Genomic DNA, 16,185 nt, shown 5'->3' with positions numbered 1-16,185 from the left:
AAAAAAAAAAAAAAAAAAAAAAAGGGCCAGGCGCAGTGGCTCAAACCTGTAATCCCAGCACTTTGGGAGGCCGAGACGGGCGGATCACGAGATCAGGAGATCGAGACCATCCTGGCTAACACGGTGAAACCCCGTCTCTACTAAAAAATGCACAAAAGCTAGCCGGGCGTCGTGGCGGGCGCCTATAGTCCCAGCTTGCAGTGAGCTGAGATCCGGTCACTGCACTCCAGCCTGGGCGACAGAGCGAGACTCCGTCTCAAAAAAAAAAAAAAAAAAAAAAAAAGACGGAGGGCGGTGTCTCATGCCTGTAATCCCAGAACTTTGGGAGGCTGAGGCGGGCCCATCACCTGAGGTTGGGAGATCGAGACCAGCCTGACGCAACATGGAGAAACTCCATCTCTACTGAAAATACAAAATTAACTGAGTATGGTGGCGCATGTCTGTCTGTAGTCCCAGCTACTGAGGAGGCTGAGGCAGGAGAATCACTTGAACCCACGAGACAGGTTGCGCTGAGCCGAGATCATGCCGTTGCACTCCAGCCTGGGGAACCAGAGTAAAACTCCATCTAAAAAAAAAAAAAGGAATAACTAGTTTTAAAAAATTGTCTTTTGCCAGTTATGGTGACTCACACCTATACTCCCAGCACTTTGGGAGGCCAGGGAGGGAGGATCACTTGAGTGCAGGAGTTCGAGACCAGTCTGGGCAACATAGACCCCCATTTCTCACACAAAGATTGTTTTTTGGCTGGGTGCGGTTGCTCAGGCCTGTAATCCCAGCAGTTTGGGAGGCCGAGGTGGGTGGATCACCTGGGGTCAGGAGTTTGAGACCAGCCTGACCAACAAGGTGAAACCCCGTCTCTGCTAAAAATACAAAAATTAGCCAGGCGTAGTGGCAGACGCCCGTAGTCCCAGCTACTCAGGAGGCTGAAACAGGAGAATTGCTTGAACCCAGGACGTGGAGGTTGCAGTGAACTGAGATCGTACTACTGCACTCCAACCTGAGTGACAGAGCGAGACTCTGTCTCAAAAATAAATAAATAAATAAATAAATAAATAAATAAATAAAGGGGTGTTTTTCCAAGCTTCATTATTTACCTATTACATGTGGAAAAGAAATGCGCTTTTGAAGATAGTGTATATGTGTAGATTTGGAACATAAGCTACACTTTCTGGAGCTAGAATATTTTGCATTGTTGGAGTTGAACAGCTAGGAATTGATTGACAAGGGTGGATAAACAGTGTTTGGCTTCTCTTAAGCAAGACTTAATTTTTTTTTAGGTAATGAAAATATTAGGACTTTTGTATATAGATTGCCAGAACAAAGCCAGATCTCTGAGGCGAGTTTGTATACCTGAGGAAGTACTCAAGTGGGAGGGATAGAAGCTTCCTTTTGATGCTGGGGTGGGTTGTTCTGAGGTAACAATGATTTATTTCTGTATTTCTTTTTTTTTTTTTTTTTGGAGACAGGGTGTTACTCTGTTGCACAGGCTAGAGTGCAGTGGCATGATCATAGCTCATTGTAGCTTCAACCGCCTGGCTCAAGTGGTCCTCCCATCTCAGCATGGAACTGTAGCTGGGACTACAGGCATGTGCCACCATACCTGGCTAATTTTTAATTTTTTCTGTAAAGGCAGGCTCTCCCTGCTCAGGCTGTTCAGGCTGGTCTGGTTTTTTTTGCTCAGTCTGGTCTTGAACTCCCAGACTCAGGTGATCCACCTTGGCTTCCCAAAGTGCTGGGATTACGGGTGTGAGCCACTATGCCTGGCGTGCTTGTCAATCTTGATGAAATTGAGAGCTTTTAGCACTTTCGCCTAGAAAAAAAAAAATGAAATAAAAAACAAATGGAGAGCTTTTCTGAAAGATGTTATTATATTATCACATATTCAATCCTGTTAACTTGTCTTACATATAGTTCTCTATGAAATAGCTAAATCATTTATCTGTTGCAAGGAACTGGGGCCACTGAAACTCTGGTAATAGTCCCACCTTTTCTTGGGTTACCCTTGAAAGTGTCTCCCCCAATTCAGCAGTGATTACCAGATTATCTTTTTTTAAATTTAATTAATTTTTTTTTTTTTTGAGATGGAGTTTTGCTCTTGTTGCCCAGGCTGTAGTGCAATGGTGCAGTCTGGGCTCACCGCAACCTCCCCCTCCCGGATTCAAGTGATTCTCCTGCTTCAGCCTCCAAGTAGCTGGGATTACAGGCATGCATCACCATGCCTGGCTAATTTTGTATTTTAAGTAGAGATGGGGTTTCACCACGTTAGCCAGGCTGGTTTCAGACTCCCGACCTCAGGCGATCTGTCCTCCTGGGCCTCCCAAAGTGCTGGGATTACAGGCGTGAGCTACCATGCCTGGCCCTTTTTTTTTTTTTTTCTTCTATACGGGGTCTTACTCTGTTGCCCAGGCTAGAGTGCAATGGCACTACCACTGCAGCATCAGCCTCCCCAGGTGATCCTCTTACCTCAGTCTCCTGAGTGGTTTGGACCACAGGTACATGCCACAACACCTGGCTTATTTTAAAAATCTTTCTAGAGACAGGTTTTCACGTGTTGCCCAGGCTGGTCTCAAACTCCTGGGCTTAGGTGATCCTCTCTCCTGCCTGGAGGCCTCTCCAGCCTCCCCAGGTCTTGGGATTATAAGTGTGAGCCACTGCACCTGGTCCCCCTTCCCACCCTGAGGTCTTTTTGACTGGAAATGGACTAGGTAAAATAGAATATTTATTTTAAGCCTTTTTTTTTTCTAGTATGAAAGTATAATGTTAACTAGAAAAAATTATATGTGGTCTACATTGTTGAATTAGTTTATTTCTAATTATTTTATGAGATTTAGTCTTTAGTCTGTGTTGGTAGAGAGCACACCGGTCTCATTGTTGCGGCCTCCCTCCTAATAAATGTAGGAAAAACGTGACCATTTTTGAGTGATTCAAAAATGCAGATAATGATGGAGCTAATTTTTTATTCTTATATGTCAGTCTTCCACAGTAAGCTATATTTTGGGCCCGTAGAATGAGGATTATATTTAAGCCCTATCATTTTCTGTTTTATTTTGCTGAGCACTAATCACTGCTGTACTTTGTGTATAGCTTCCCACTAGAGTATAAGCTCCTTGAAAGTTGAGACTTTGTTTTTGTTGATGCTATGTGCTAGATGCTTCAAATAGGGCCTAACACATAGCAAGTGCTGAATAAGTATTTGTCGATATTGTTGAAAGCCTTAATATATGCTCTTCTTTGCTACCAGTTTTCTTGAATGCTAGTAGTAAGCCACTAGAGTGGAGGAAGGTCTGAATACAGTAGCTCACACCTGTGGTCCCAGCTACTCAGGAGGTTGAGGCAGAAGTATCACTTGAGCCCAGGGGCTTAAGGCTGTGGTGAGCTATGACTGTGCCAGTGCACTCCAGCTTGTGCTACAGAGCAAGACCCTGTCTCTAAAAAAATTAATAAATTAAAATAGAGGACACTTTGGCAGGTAGGGATGAGGAGGATATCTGGATATTGGGTCTTGCAGCGTAGATAAGAACCAGAGACCTAAACTGTAACAAATAAAAATGTATGCGTAGCACACATCTCAGAATACCACATTGATGATATTTGGTATTCGAACCCTTAGAACAAATAATAAATTGTCTAGTTGACTTTAAAAGTTTAGTTTGGCCAGATGTGGCTTACACCTGTAATACCAGCACTTTGGGAGGCCAAGGGGAGTAGATTCCTTGACGTCAGGAGTTCAAGACCAGCCTGACCAACATGGTGAAACCCTGTCTCTACTAAAAATACAAAAATTAGCCGGGCGTAGTGGCACCACATGCCTGTAATCCCAGCTACCCAGGTGGCTGAGACAGGAGAATCGCTTGAACTCATGAGACAAAGGTTGCCGTCAGCTGAGATTGTGCCACTGCACTCCAGCCTGGGTGACAGAGAGAGACTCCGTCTCAAAAAATAAAAAAAGTAAAGTTTAGTCTGAATTTAAAGCTCTCCTATTCCTTTTTTTTTTTTCCCTTTGTGTGAGACAGTTTCACTATGGTTGCTCAGGCTGGAGTGCAATGACGTGATCTCGGCTCACTGCAACCTCTGCCTCCCGGGTTCAACCGATTCTTCTGCCTCAGTCTCCCTAGTAGCTGGGATTACAGGCGCCCGCCACTCTGCCTGGCTGATTTTTGTATTGTTTTAGTAGAGACAGGGTTTCACCATGTTGATCAGGCTGGTCTCAAACTCCTGACCTCCAGTGATCCGCCCACCTCGGCCTCCGAAAGTGTTGGGATTACAGGCATGAGCCACTGTGCCCGGCCTTAAGTTCCCTTGTTCTAACCCTGTCCTAAACTGTGCCTAGGTTTTGCTGACCTTTAGACAGCCTTAAAGCTGTGAAGTTGCAAGTGATGATGTTTGTGTTATTCTGAGATCTTGGTTTTGGTTATTAAGTCAAGGAATTGATACATTACATATATCATGTAGATAGACATACATTCTTTGTATCTTTCTATTTGGGGGGGATAATGGACACTCTTAATTAGGTTTCATTAATTTTCTCTGTTTATCTCACTTTGGAAATAGTAGTTTATTTTTGCATTGCACTTTCACATCAGAAAGGGTTAAAATTCAGTAAAAATTTATTATATGTCAGATAGTAGGCTAGGTTCTTTCATATATATTACCTTATTTAATTCTCAAAAGAACCTTGTAAGGTAGATGGTATAGTTTTAAACCTTGATTTTTTTTTTTTTTTTAAATTATGGAGCGAGAGGCCCAGAGAGGGGCCATGACTTGCCCAAGATCACAGAGTTGGTAAGCGGTGAAACCAGACCTTGAACTCAGGTACCCTGACTCCAAACTCCAAGTTTCTTCTCTCATACCATACAGTGTCTCTTATGTACTTTATACAGAAAACAGGCCGGGTGCAGTGGTTCACGCCTGTAATCCAAGCACTTTGTGAGGCCGAGGCGGGCAGATCACCTGTGGTCAGGAGTTCGAGACCAGCCTGGCCAACATGACGAAACCCCATCTCTACTAAAAATACAAAATTAGCTGGGCATAGTGGTGCACACCTGTAGTCTGAGCTACTCAGGATGCTGAGGTGAGAGAATTGCCTGAACCCGGAAGGTGGAGGTTGCAGTGAGCTGAGATCGCGCCATTGCGTTCCAGCCTGGGTGACAAGAGTGAAACTCCATCTTAAATAATATTAATAATAATAATAACTACTTTTACTGCACTGTGTGTAGGCTGAGTACTGTCTCTTTTTTTGAGGCTACTTTAATATTTTCTTTTTTTTTTTGAGATGGACTTTCGCTCTTGTCGCCCAGGTTGGAGTGTAGTGGTGCGATCTTAGCTCACTGCAACCTCTGCCTCCCAGGTTCAGGCGATTCTCCTGCCTCAGCCTACCTAGTAGCTGGGATTACAGGCGTGTGCCACCATGCCTGGCCAATTTTTGTATTTTTAGTAGAGATGGGGTTTTACCATATTGGCCAGGCCGGTCTGGAACTCCTGACCTCGGGTGATCCACCTGCCTTGGTCTCCCAGAATACTGAGATTGCAGGCATGAACCACCACTCCCCGCCTACTTTAACATTTTCTTCCTGACGTCTGTCTGCTTAACATCCTGAATGAGATAGCTATAAATATTTGATAGCCAGTGTTTGATCATGTTTCAAAAAAAGGTGATACATTCTTTCTTTTCATGAACTTTGAACTTATTGCACTTGATCTGTTAAAATAGCAGTATGCAGTTTGTGTGTATGTCAAGGCTTTTATTTATGTATGTCACTCATATCCTTGTTTTCTGTTTTAAATTTTAGGTTCTTGGGGTTTTTCTCTGTCTGTGAGTACTTGGTAAAAAGTTAAACCCTAAAGATAAAAGGCAGCAAATAGTGACCAAACGAATGTTTTTGGCAAATACATTGGTGAAGGCCTCCTTCAGGTAGGTAGAGAGGAGAGGAGGAGGGAAGAGGGTGGCCTTTCAGGTGGTAAAGACAGCATAAGCTTTATACTACTACTATAAGGCCTATTCTGTGGATCTCTGATGGATGAGCAGTACTAAAGTAGGTGGTGTCTTTTGAGAGGCACTGCTGATAATGTTGGGTAGAAATTTTAAACAACTTTGAAAGCCAAGTATGGACATAGCCATTAGAAGTTTTTTTTTTTTTTTTTTGAATAAGGAGTCTCACTGCGACGTCCAGGCTGGAGTGCAATGGCATGATCTCGGCTCACTGTAACCTACACTTCTTGGGTTCAAGCGATTCTCCTGCCTCCTGAGTAGCTGGGATTACAGGCACACACCACCACGCCCAGCTAAGTTTTTGTATTTTCAATAGAGACAGGGTTTCACTGTTACTGGCCAGGCTGGTCTGGAACTTCTGACCTCAAATGATCCGCCCGCCTCGGCCTCCCAAAGTGCTGGGATTACAGGCATGAGCCACTGCACCCAGCTGGTTTGTTTTTAACAGTGATTTGGCCATAAGTGATGTTTTGGGAGTAATACCTACAGTTTCGGGTTGGGGGTGGTATAGAAGGATGTTCAAATAGCTTACCTTTTGAGGGGACAGGAACCCTGAACTCTTAAGGCAGTGGTTTTCAAAGTGTAGGTCTCTCATTAGCAGCATGAGCATTACCCTGGGTGTCTGGGAACATGTTAGAATGCAAATTCTTGGACCCCACCCCAAACTTACTGAACTAGAAACTCTGGAGCTGGGGTCCAGCATTCTGTGTTTTAACAAGGCAGGTGATTTTGATGCATGCAAAAGTTTGAGAACCATTGCTGTAGGTTATAGGTAGAAATGGAAAGGAAGAGATAGAAGCAAGACACATTGGCAGTGAAGGACTGACTAAACTTTGTAACTGATGGATAGCAGCATGTTATAATAGAGAAGAGTACTTAATTGGGATGTTGAGCCTTGAGTTTTAGTATCAAGTCTCTTACCAACTGTGCTTTTATTTTTGTTTATTTTAATTTATTTTTTGAGACGGAGTTTTGCTCTTGTTGCCCAGGCTGGAGTGTAATGGTGCGATCTCAGCTCACTGCAATGTCTGCCTCCCCGGTTCAAGCCATTCTCCTGCCTCAGCCTCCCAAGTAGCTGGGATTACAGGTGTGCACTACCATGCCGGGCTAATTTTGTGTTTTTTTAGTAGAGATGGTGTTTCACCGTGTTGGTCAGGCTGGTCTCAAACTCCTGACCTCAAGTGATCTACCTGCCTTGGCCTCCCCAAGGGCTGGGATTACAGATGTGAGCCACTGTGCCTAGCCCATTTTTAGTTTTTGTTTTGAGACAGATTCTCACTCTGTTGCCCAAGCTAGAGTACAGTGGCCTGATCTCTACTCACTGTAACCTCTACCTCCTAAGTTCAAATGATTCTCCTGTCTCAGCCTCTCGAGTAGCTTGGATTACAGGCTTCTGCCACCACGCCTGGCTAATTTTTGTATTTTTAGTAGAGACGGGGTTTTGCCACGTTGGCCAGTCTGGTTTTGTTGTTTTTTTTTTTTTTTTGAGACGGAGTCTCGCTCTGTCGCCCAGGCTGGAGTGCAGTGGCCAGATCTCAGCTCACTGCAAGCTCCGCCTCCTGGGTTCACGCCATTTTCCTGCCTCAGCCTCCCGAGTAGCTGGGACTACAGGCGCCCACCACCTCGCCCGGCTAGTTTTTTGTATTTTTTAGTAGAGACGGGGTTTCACCGGGTTAGCCAGGATGGTCTCGATCTCCTGGCCAGTCTGGTTTTGAACTCCTGACCTCAGGTGATCTGCCCTCCTCGGCCTACCAAAGTGCTGGGATTACAGGCATGAGCCACCGCACCTGGCCTTCAACTGTGGTTTTTTTTTTTTTTTTGAGACGGAGTCGCTCGCTCTCCCAGGCTGATGTGCAGTGGCCCCATCTCGGGTCACTCTAACCTCTGCCTCCCAGGTTCAGGCGATTCTCCTGCATCTGCCAGCTGGGTTTACAGTCACGCGCCATCGTGCCCAGGTAATTTTTGTATTTTTTTTTTTTGAGACGGAGTCTCGCTCTGCTGCCCAGGCTGGAGTGCAGTGGCCGGATCTCAGCTCACTGCAAGCTCCGCCTCCTGGGTTTACGCCATTCTCCTGCCTCAGCCTCCCGAGTAGCTGGGACTACAGGCGCCCGCCACGTCGCCCAGCTAGTTTTTTGTATTTTTTAGTAGAGACGGGGTTTCACTGTGTTAGCCAGGATGGTCTCGATCTCCTGACCTCGTGATCCGCCCGTCTCGGCCTCCCAAAGTGCTGGGATTACAGGCTTGAGCCACCGCGCCCGGCCAATTTTTGTATTTTTAGTAGAGACGGAGTTTCACCATCTTGGTCAGGCTGGTCTCGAACTCCTGACCTTGTGATCCTCCCGCCTCGGCCTCCCAAAGTGCTGGGATTACAGGCATGTGCCACCGCGCCGGGCACCAACTGTGGTTTTAAACAAGAAAACTGACCTGTCCTTGTTGAAGTTGTACAGCATGCTTTCTGAGGATTTTGGAGGCAAAGACAAATGAAATGTTAAGGTAGGCTTTGGGATTTAGCTTGGATGTCGCCCAGCCTGGGCGACAGAGCGAGACTCCGTCTCAAAAAAAGACCGAGGGAAAGATTTTTTACAACTGTGAGGAGAGAATATGAGTGGATGAGGCTTTAGACAGTTGGAGATACTAGAAGATTTATTTAAAGCAGATTCTTAACTGGGGATGATTTTGCCCCCAAGGAAACATTTAGTAGTGGACATTTCTGATGGTCAGACTGGGGTAGTGCTACTGGTATTTAATGAGTAGAGGCTAGGAATGCTGCTGAAGCATCTGCAATGCACAGGACAGCCCTAACTACAATGAATTAACAAGTCCAGAATGTCAATAGTACAAGGTGGACAAACCCTGATATAAAGGGAAATACCGAGTAGATAGGTTGTGTGTTTCCATCCTAATTATCTACTGCTCATTTTGTAATTTTATTTTTTTAATTTTTATTTATTTACTTATTTTTGAGACAGAGTCAATCTGTTGCTGAGGCTGGAGTGTAGTGGTGCGATCTCGGCTCACTTCAACCTCTGCCTCTTGGGTTCAAGCGATTCTCCTGCCTCAGCCTCCTGAGTAGCTGGGATTACAGATACGCGTCGCCATACCCAGCTAATTTTTATATTTTTAGTAGAGATAGGGTTTCGCCATGTTGACTAGGCTGGTCTTGAACTTCTGACCTCAGATGATCCACCCGCTTCAGCCTCCCAAAGTGCTGGGATTGCAAGCATGAGCCACCTTGCCCAGCCTTAAATTTTAGATAAATCTAACAGAACATCTCAAAAGCAGCCTCACATTGTGTGTTTCCCACATCATGCTTGGCAAAAGTAAGCATGAAGCCCTTTTTTTGTTGTTGAATTTTCACAAAACTAACTTCATGGTCATGACAATTCTCAACCCAGTTTTCTATTTTCTTTACTCCTTTTAACATACTCAAAGATCAACTTATTTTGGTCACGTAAGCATTCACTGTCTAGGCATCAATCATTAAGCTACAGCAGATCAGATTTTTGTGTGTGTGTGTTTTCCCTGAGACGGAGTTTCACTCTTGTTGCCCAGGCTAGAGTGCAGTGGCGTGATCTCGGTTCACCACAACCTCTGCCTTCTGGGTTCAAGCGATTCTCCTGCCTCAGCCTCCCGAGTAGCTGGGATTACAGGTAAGCACCACCATGCCCAGCTAATTTTGTATTTTTAGTAGAGATGGGGTTTCACCATGTTGGTCAGGATGGTTTCGATCTCTTGACCTTGTGATCCACCTGCCTCATGATCCACCTGCCTTGGCCTCCAAAAGTGTTGGGATTACAAGTGTGAGCCACCACACCCGGCGCAGATTTCCTTTTGATACTTTCTTTGAAGGATAGGGAAATGAGATAAAAGTTGTGCTGTTGTGAGCAAATGTTAAAATATTTTTAATTGCCCTGTGGCTGAAGGCTGCGCGATCACTCTGAAAAACTGCCTCATGAGCTGGTTGTGGTCCTCAGCCTTAATTCATCTCTTTAGATCCTGGATCATAGACGTTAGGAACTTTTTTGTGTGTCAAGGCAGTAATCTGGCCGACTCGTTTCTGAAAGTGACCTCAAGATAATATATATTCATAAATGTAGTGATCATTTTATAGTAGTTTTATAGTTTCCACAGTACTTCTTTGTCTCTTGTGTCTTTTTGTCGTCTTAGTCTTTTGGTCATCACCATCTTAGTCTTTTGAGTATCACCATTCTTAGGGTTGCCAGAACTTGTGGACAGTGCTACATGTTGGATAATCCCAAAGGTTGCCATTCACGTATCTTAATCTATGTGAATAAAGACGCCCTTGGAGTTCAACGGTGCACACCCTGTAGAACTATGCATTGGTGTTTCTACCCATGACTGAAGGGTAGATTCTAGATAGTTCACCCTATCATATACTTCCATTGCATTCTGTGTTTACCTTTGTAGCCTTTGTGTAACTGTAGTTAACATTACTAGTGTAAGTATTTTTGTTTAATATCTGACTTTTTCACCAGGCCAGAAACCTTTTTTGGGGGATAAGGTAAAGGAAAAGTCAACTGCATATTTGAAACTAGGAGATAAAAGCCTGATCTCACGGATAATAGCACACATCGATCAAATGTATACTGTGTGCTTGGTACTGGCATTTTCCATATACCCACTAATTTAATTCTCAAGAACCCTTTGAAATGGATTCTTTGATTCCCATTTTACAGTTTTGGAAACAGATCCAAAGTGCAGTTAAGTGTCTCAGGCTATCCAGTTAAGGGACAGAGCCAGGATTCAAAGTAAACAGTCTGGTGATTCCAGAGCATACTAAGCTATACTGCCTCTTCATCAACTTTATTGGGACATATTTTATAAATGTTTTGCTGATGAATTCAGGGTGTTTCCCAAGTCATCTGTTCTCATTCAGGAGATTCATTCACTTAAACAAATGTTTGTTGAGTGCTTATGTTGTGCTAAGCATTTTATTTGGGTCTTCTAAATGCTGTGGTTTCAGATAATGCTGAGTGCTTTGAAGAAATTACAAGGATGATGAGATACTTGTAGGATGGAGAATTCCTTGAGATTGAGTGATCAATGAAAGGCTTCTTGAGAAGGTGGCGTTTTGTACTGAGACCTGAGTGATGAACAGCCAATCTTGTGACGTTCAAGGGCTCCAGGGACCAGATCTGGGGCCCTAGGTATAGGGAACAGGCAATGCAAAGCCCAAAGGTAGGAATGAAAAAATGATACTGAGCATTTAACCATGTCCAGATACCATGTAGAGCTCTGGCTTACAGTAATGGATGAGACAGATATGGTCCCTCTGTCATGGAGCTTCTGGTCTGGTGGAAAAGTCAGACATTAAACAAATGCTAGTAATGTTAATTATAGTTACACAAAGAGCTACGAAGGTAAACACATAGGCTTCAATGAGAGTATATGATAGAGTGAGCTAATCTAGCCTTCAGTAGTGGGTAGAAACAGAGAATTCTGAGAAAGCCTTTAAAGTTGAGACCTGAAGTGTGACTAGGAGGTAACCAGGCAAAGATGCAGAGTGATTAGCACATGCAGAAATTTTTTTTTTTTTTTTTTTTTTTTGAGACGGAGTCTCGCTCTGTCGCCCAGGCTGTAGTGCAGTGGCTGAATCTCAGCTCACTGCAAGCTCCGCCGCCCGGGTTTATGCCATTCTCCTGCCTCAGCCTCCCGAGTAGCTGGGACTACAGGCGCCAGCCACCTCGCCCGGCTAGCTTTTTGTATTTTTTAGTAGAGGCGGGGTTTCACTGTGTTAGCCAGGATGGTCTCGAACTCCTGACCTCATGATCCGCCCGTCTCGGCCTCCCAAAGTGCTGGGATTACAGGCTTGAGCCACCGCGCCCAGCCAGAAATTCTTAAGGTTGGAAAGAATTAGACATGTTTGAGAAACGTGCCAACCAACTAAACAAAACACCAAAAAGCCATTGTAACTGAAGAGACGTAAGTGGAGGAGAGAGTTAAAATCTTGACAAGGTAGACAGGTCAGATCAAATAGGGCATTATCCTGAAGCCATTGGGAAGGCAGAAGTTCAGCAGAGTAGTAATGCTTTTGGACCAGTGTCAGGGAGAGGGCAAGAATAGATTTGGGGAGATTAATTAGGAGGCTACTATATTGGTTCAGGTAAGATGATGATGTAGTATGGTTGAGTGCTGGCAGAATTAGAGAGGAGACTGATTCTGTGATGGAGAGTCTATGATTGATTCTATGATTGAGAAATATATATGAAATAGAATCATAAGACTTTTCATTGAATGTTTTGAGGGTCAGTGTAAAGGAGGTAAATATGACTCCCAAGCTTTCATAATGCATGGCTTATAGTACAGTTCTTTTATTGAAATAGGGTACACTGAAGGAAGAGCAGGTTTGGGGACTGAGCATAGGAGCATAAGTTCAGTTTTGAGAAAGTTTGAAAAGGTTGAATGTGAATGCTTGTGAAATGTCACAGTAGAACTGTTGAGTAGTTAATTGGGTATGATTCTGGGTCTAAGGAAGGGCTTACTGGCATATGATTGGGTCTTTTTTTTTCTTTTTTGAGAAGGGGTCTTGCTCTGTTGCCCAGGCTGGAGTGTAGTGGTAAGATCTCAGCTCACTGCAACCACTGACTTCCAGGTTCAAGTGATTCCCCTGCCATAGCATCCTGAGTAGCTTGGCCTACAGGTGCATGCCACCACGCCTGGCTGATTTTTGTATTTTTAATAGATAGTAGGTTTCACCATGTTGGCCAGGCTAGTCTCGAACTCCTGATCTCAAGTGATCTTCCTGCCTTGGCCTCCCAAAGTACTGGGATTACAGGTGTGAGCCACTGCCCCCGGCCCCAGGTATCTTTTCTGTTATCTATTTATTTATTTTTTCTTAAGACAGAGTCTAGCTCTGTCCCCCAGGCTGGAGTGCAGTGATGCAATTCAGCTCACTGCAACCTCCACCCCCCAGGTTCAAGCAAATCTCTTGCCTCAGTCTCCCAAGTAGCTGGGACTGCAGGTGCACACCACCACACCCGGCTAATTTTTTGTATTTTTAGTAGAGACGGGGTTTTACCATGTTCCCTAGGCTGCTCTCAAACTCCTGAGCTCAGGCAGTCTGTCCGCCTTGGCCTCCCAGAGTCTAGGATTACAGGCGTGAGCCACTGCACCTGGTCTTTTCTATTATTTCTTAATTTGTTTTTGTTTGTCTTTTTTTTTTTTTTTTTTGAGACGGAGTCTTGCTCTGTCGCCCAGGCTGGAGTGCAGTGGCCGGATCTCAGCTCACTGCAACCTCCACCTCCCGGGTTCACGCCATTCTCCTGCCTCAGCCTCCCAAGTAGCTGGGACCACAGGCGCCCGCCACCTCGCCCGGCTAATTTTTTTTTGTATTTTTAGTAGAGACGGGGTTTCACCGTGTTCGCCAGGATGGTCTCGATCTCCTGACCTCGTGATCCGCCCGTCTCGGCCTCCCAAAGTGCTGGGATTACAGGCTTGAGCCACCACGCCCGGCCCTTTTGTTTGTCTTTTTTTAAGACAGAGTTTTGTGCAGTGGTGCGATCTTGACTCACTGCAACCTCTGCCTCCCAGGTTCAAGCAATTCTCCTGCCTCAGCCTCCTAGGTAGCCCGGCTAATTTTTGTATTTTTAGTACAGACGGGGTTTCATCATCTTGGCCAGGCTGGTCTCAAACTCCTGACCTCGTGATCCACCCGCCTCGACCTCCCAAAGTGCTGGGATTACAGGCGTGGACCACCGCACCTGGCCTTCTATTATTTCTTATGTTGTGCTTTCAAGGTTCTGATTATGGTCTTTCCATCTTCTGTGACTTTCCCACTCTGTAAAGTCACACTAGTGGTGTGGGATGGACACTGGACTTCGGTTCATGAGACCTGCTTTTGAATTTCAGCATATAAACTCTATAGTATTACTTAACCTTGATGAACTTTTTCGTTTGTGGAATAGTGAAAAGAAAACTCACTGTTTGGGGCCGGGTGCGGTGGCTCATGCCTGTAATCCCAGCACTTTGGGAGGCCAAAGTGGGCGGATCATGAGGTCAGGAGATGGAGACCATTCTGGCTAACACGGTGAAACCCTGTCTCTACTAAAAAAATGCAAAAAAATTAGCTAGGTGTCGTGGCGGGTGCCTGTGGTCCCAGCTACTCGGGAGGCTAGGCAGGAGAATGGCGTGAACCCAGGAGACGGAGCTTGAAGTGAGCCAAGGTGGAGGTTGCAGTGACCAGAAATCGTGCCACTGCACTCCAGCCTGAGCGACAGAGCAGGACTCTGTGTTAAAAAACAACAACAACAAAAAAAAAACAACTCACTATTTGGAAATAGTTTCTAAGTGCTTGATTAACTTTAAATGGTTTGCCATTGTAGACCCCAACTCCCTAGCCTGATACTCAGGCCCCAGTTGACTGTTACATGTTCCAGTCAAACCAAGCTGCCCACTTGTTTTTTCCTACATACATGTGATATCCTGTCTCTCAGTCCCTACCCTAGTTTTCATCCTCTAAAGCCCATTTGAAATACTGTGTTTTGAAGGAAACCTGTTTTTCTGAGTCCTCATAATTTTTTCTCCCTTTCTCTCATGATATCTAAGTGGATATAAAATAGAAAGTTTATGGCCAGGCATGGTGGCTCACGCCTGTAATCCCAGCACTTTGTGGGGGCCAAGGCGGGTGGATCACTTGAGGTCAGGAGTTCAAGACCAGCCTGGCCAACATGGTGAAACCCCGTCTCTACTAAAAATACAAAAAATTGGCTTGGTGGCAGGCACCTGTAGTCCCAGCTACTCAGGAGGCTGAGGCAGGAGAATGGCGTGAACCCGGGAGGCAGAGCTTGCAGTGAGCCGAGATCACGCCACTGCACTTCAGCCTGGGCGACAGAGGGAGACTCCGTCTCAAAAAAAAAATGCAAAAATTAGCCGGGCGTGGAGGCAGACACCTGTAATCTCAGCTACTTGGGAGACTGAGGCAGGAGAATCGCTTGAACCTGGGGGACAGAGGTTGCAGACTCCATCTCAAAAAAAAGCATGATAGTATGATACGATTTAAATCATTGAGACTCTTAATTTTACTGGTTAGTTAATAATGCATGATATCATGACAACAATGTAGAATGTAATAAAATTAATTCATTTCATTCAGTGGTTACGTGCTGATAGTAATACTGTAAATTATTATTAGGAAGGTGGTGGTCAGAATACAGTCAGAGAAGGGAAGTCAAGGACTAAGAATTTGCTGTATCTAATTGCCCCACTTACTCTAGTCATGAGTGAAAAGAGGAACGGACTGTTAATGTCCCTTGAGACTGTCCAGTTACCTTTGTCTTGCTCACTAGACTTTTTTTTTTTTTTTAAAGAGATGGGGTCTCACTGTTTTCGCAAGCTGGTCTCAAACTCCTGAGCTCAAGTGGTCTTCCCACCTCACCCAGGTGAGGTGGTGGTCTGTCACCCAGTCTGGAGTGAGCTGGCACGATCTTGGCTCACTGCAACCTGTGCCTCCTGGGTTCAAGTGATTCTTCTGCCTCGGGTCCTCAGTAGCTGGGATTATAGGCATGCGCCACCACGCCTGGCTATTTTTAGATATATTTTTTAGTAGAGTCCAGGTTTCACCGTGTTGCCCTGGCTGGTCTCCTGACCTCAAGTAATTTGTGCACTTTGGCCTCCCACAGTGTTGGGACTAAAGGCGTGAGCCACCGCACCTGACCTACTCCTGTGTTATTAGCTTGAGTCCCTGGTTGATGGGTGGTGCCACCAATTGAGAGAGAATACCACGGTTTGTGGGTTGGGTGTGGTGGCTCACACCTATAATCCCAACACTTTGGGAGACCGAGGCAGGAAGAGTTTGAGGCTTGAGCCCAAGAGTTGGAGACTAACCTGGGCAACATGGCGAAATCCTGTCTCTCCAAAAAATACAAAAATTAGCTGGCTGTCATGGCGTGTACCTCTAGTCCCAGGTACTTGGGAGGCTGAGGTGGGAGGATCACTTGAGCCTGGAAGGTCAAGGCTGCGGTGAGCCATGATTACTCCACTGCACTTCAGCCTGGGCGACAGAGTGAGACCTTGTCTCAAAAAAAAAAAAAAAAAAAAAAAAAATCATGGTTTTATACAAAGTTAAGAATATAGGCAGGAAGAACACCCTGAGCAACATAGCAAGATGATGTCTCAAGAAAACCTTAAAAGAAGTTACAAGTAGGCCAGGCGTGATGGTTCACACCTGTAATCCCAGC

The 16,185-nt window shown here is 45.0% G+C and overlaps 1 protein-coding gene across 3 annotated transcripts in view; it reads left to right on the top strand.

Annotated features, from left to right (window-relative positions):
- The window catches only part of KDM2A (lysine demethylase 2A), a 146,884-nt gene that overhangs the window by 7,122 nt on the left and 123,577 nt on the right, over positions 1-16,185 (top strand). The window contains exon 3 of one of the 3 annotated variants that reach the window (XM_023186305.3): positions 5,790-5,911. The exons of the other annotated variants lie outside the window; for them this stretch is intronic. The gene's annotated coding sequence lies outside the window, so the exon portion shown is untranslated. The remainder of the gene's footprint in view (positions 1-5,789; positions 5,912-16,185) is intronic. 3 annotated transcript variants of the gene reach the window in all.

Source organism: Piliocolobus tephrosceles, chromosome 13, assembly GCF_002776525.5.
Source record: "Piliocolobus tephrosceles isolate RC106 chromosome 13, ASM277652v3, whole genome shotgun sequence".
NCBI lineage: Eukaryota > Metazoa > Chordata > Mammalia > Primates > Cercopithecidae > Piliocolobus > Piliocolobus tephrosceles.
Note: the sequence above shows the minus strand (reverse complement) of the source record. Positions and strands in the feature narration are given on the sequence as shown.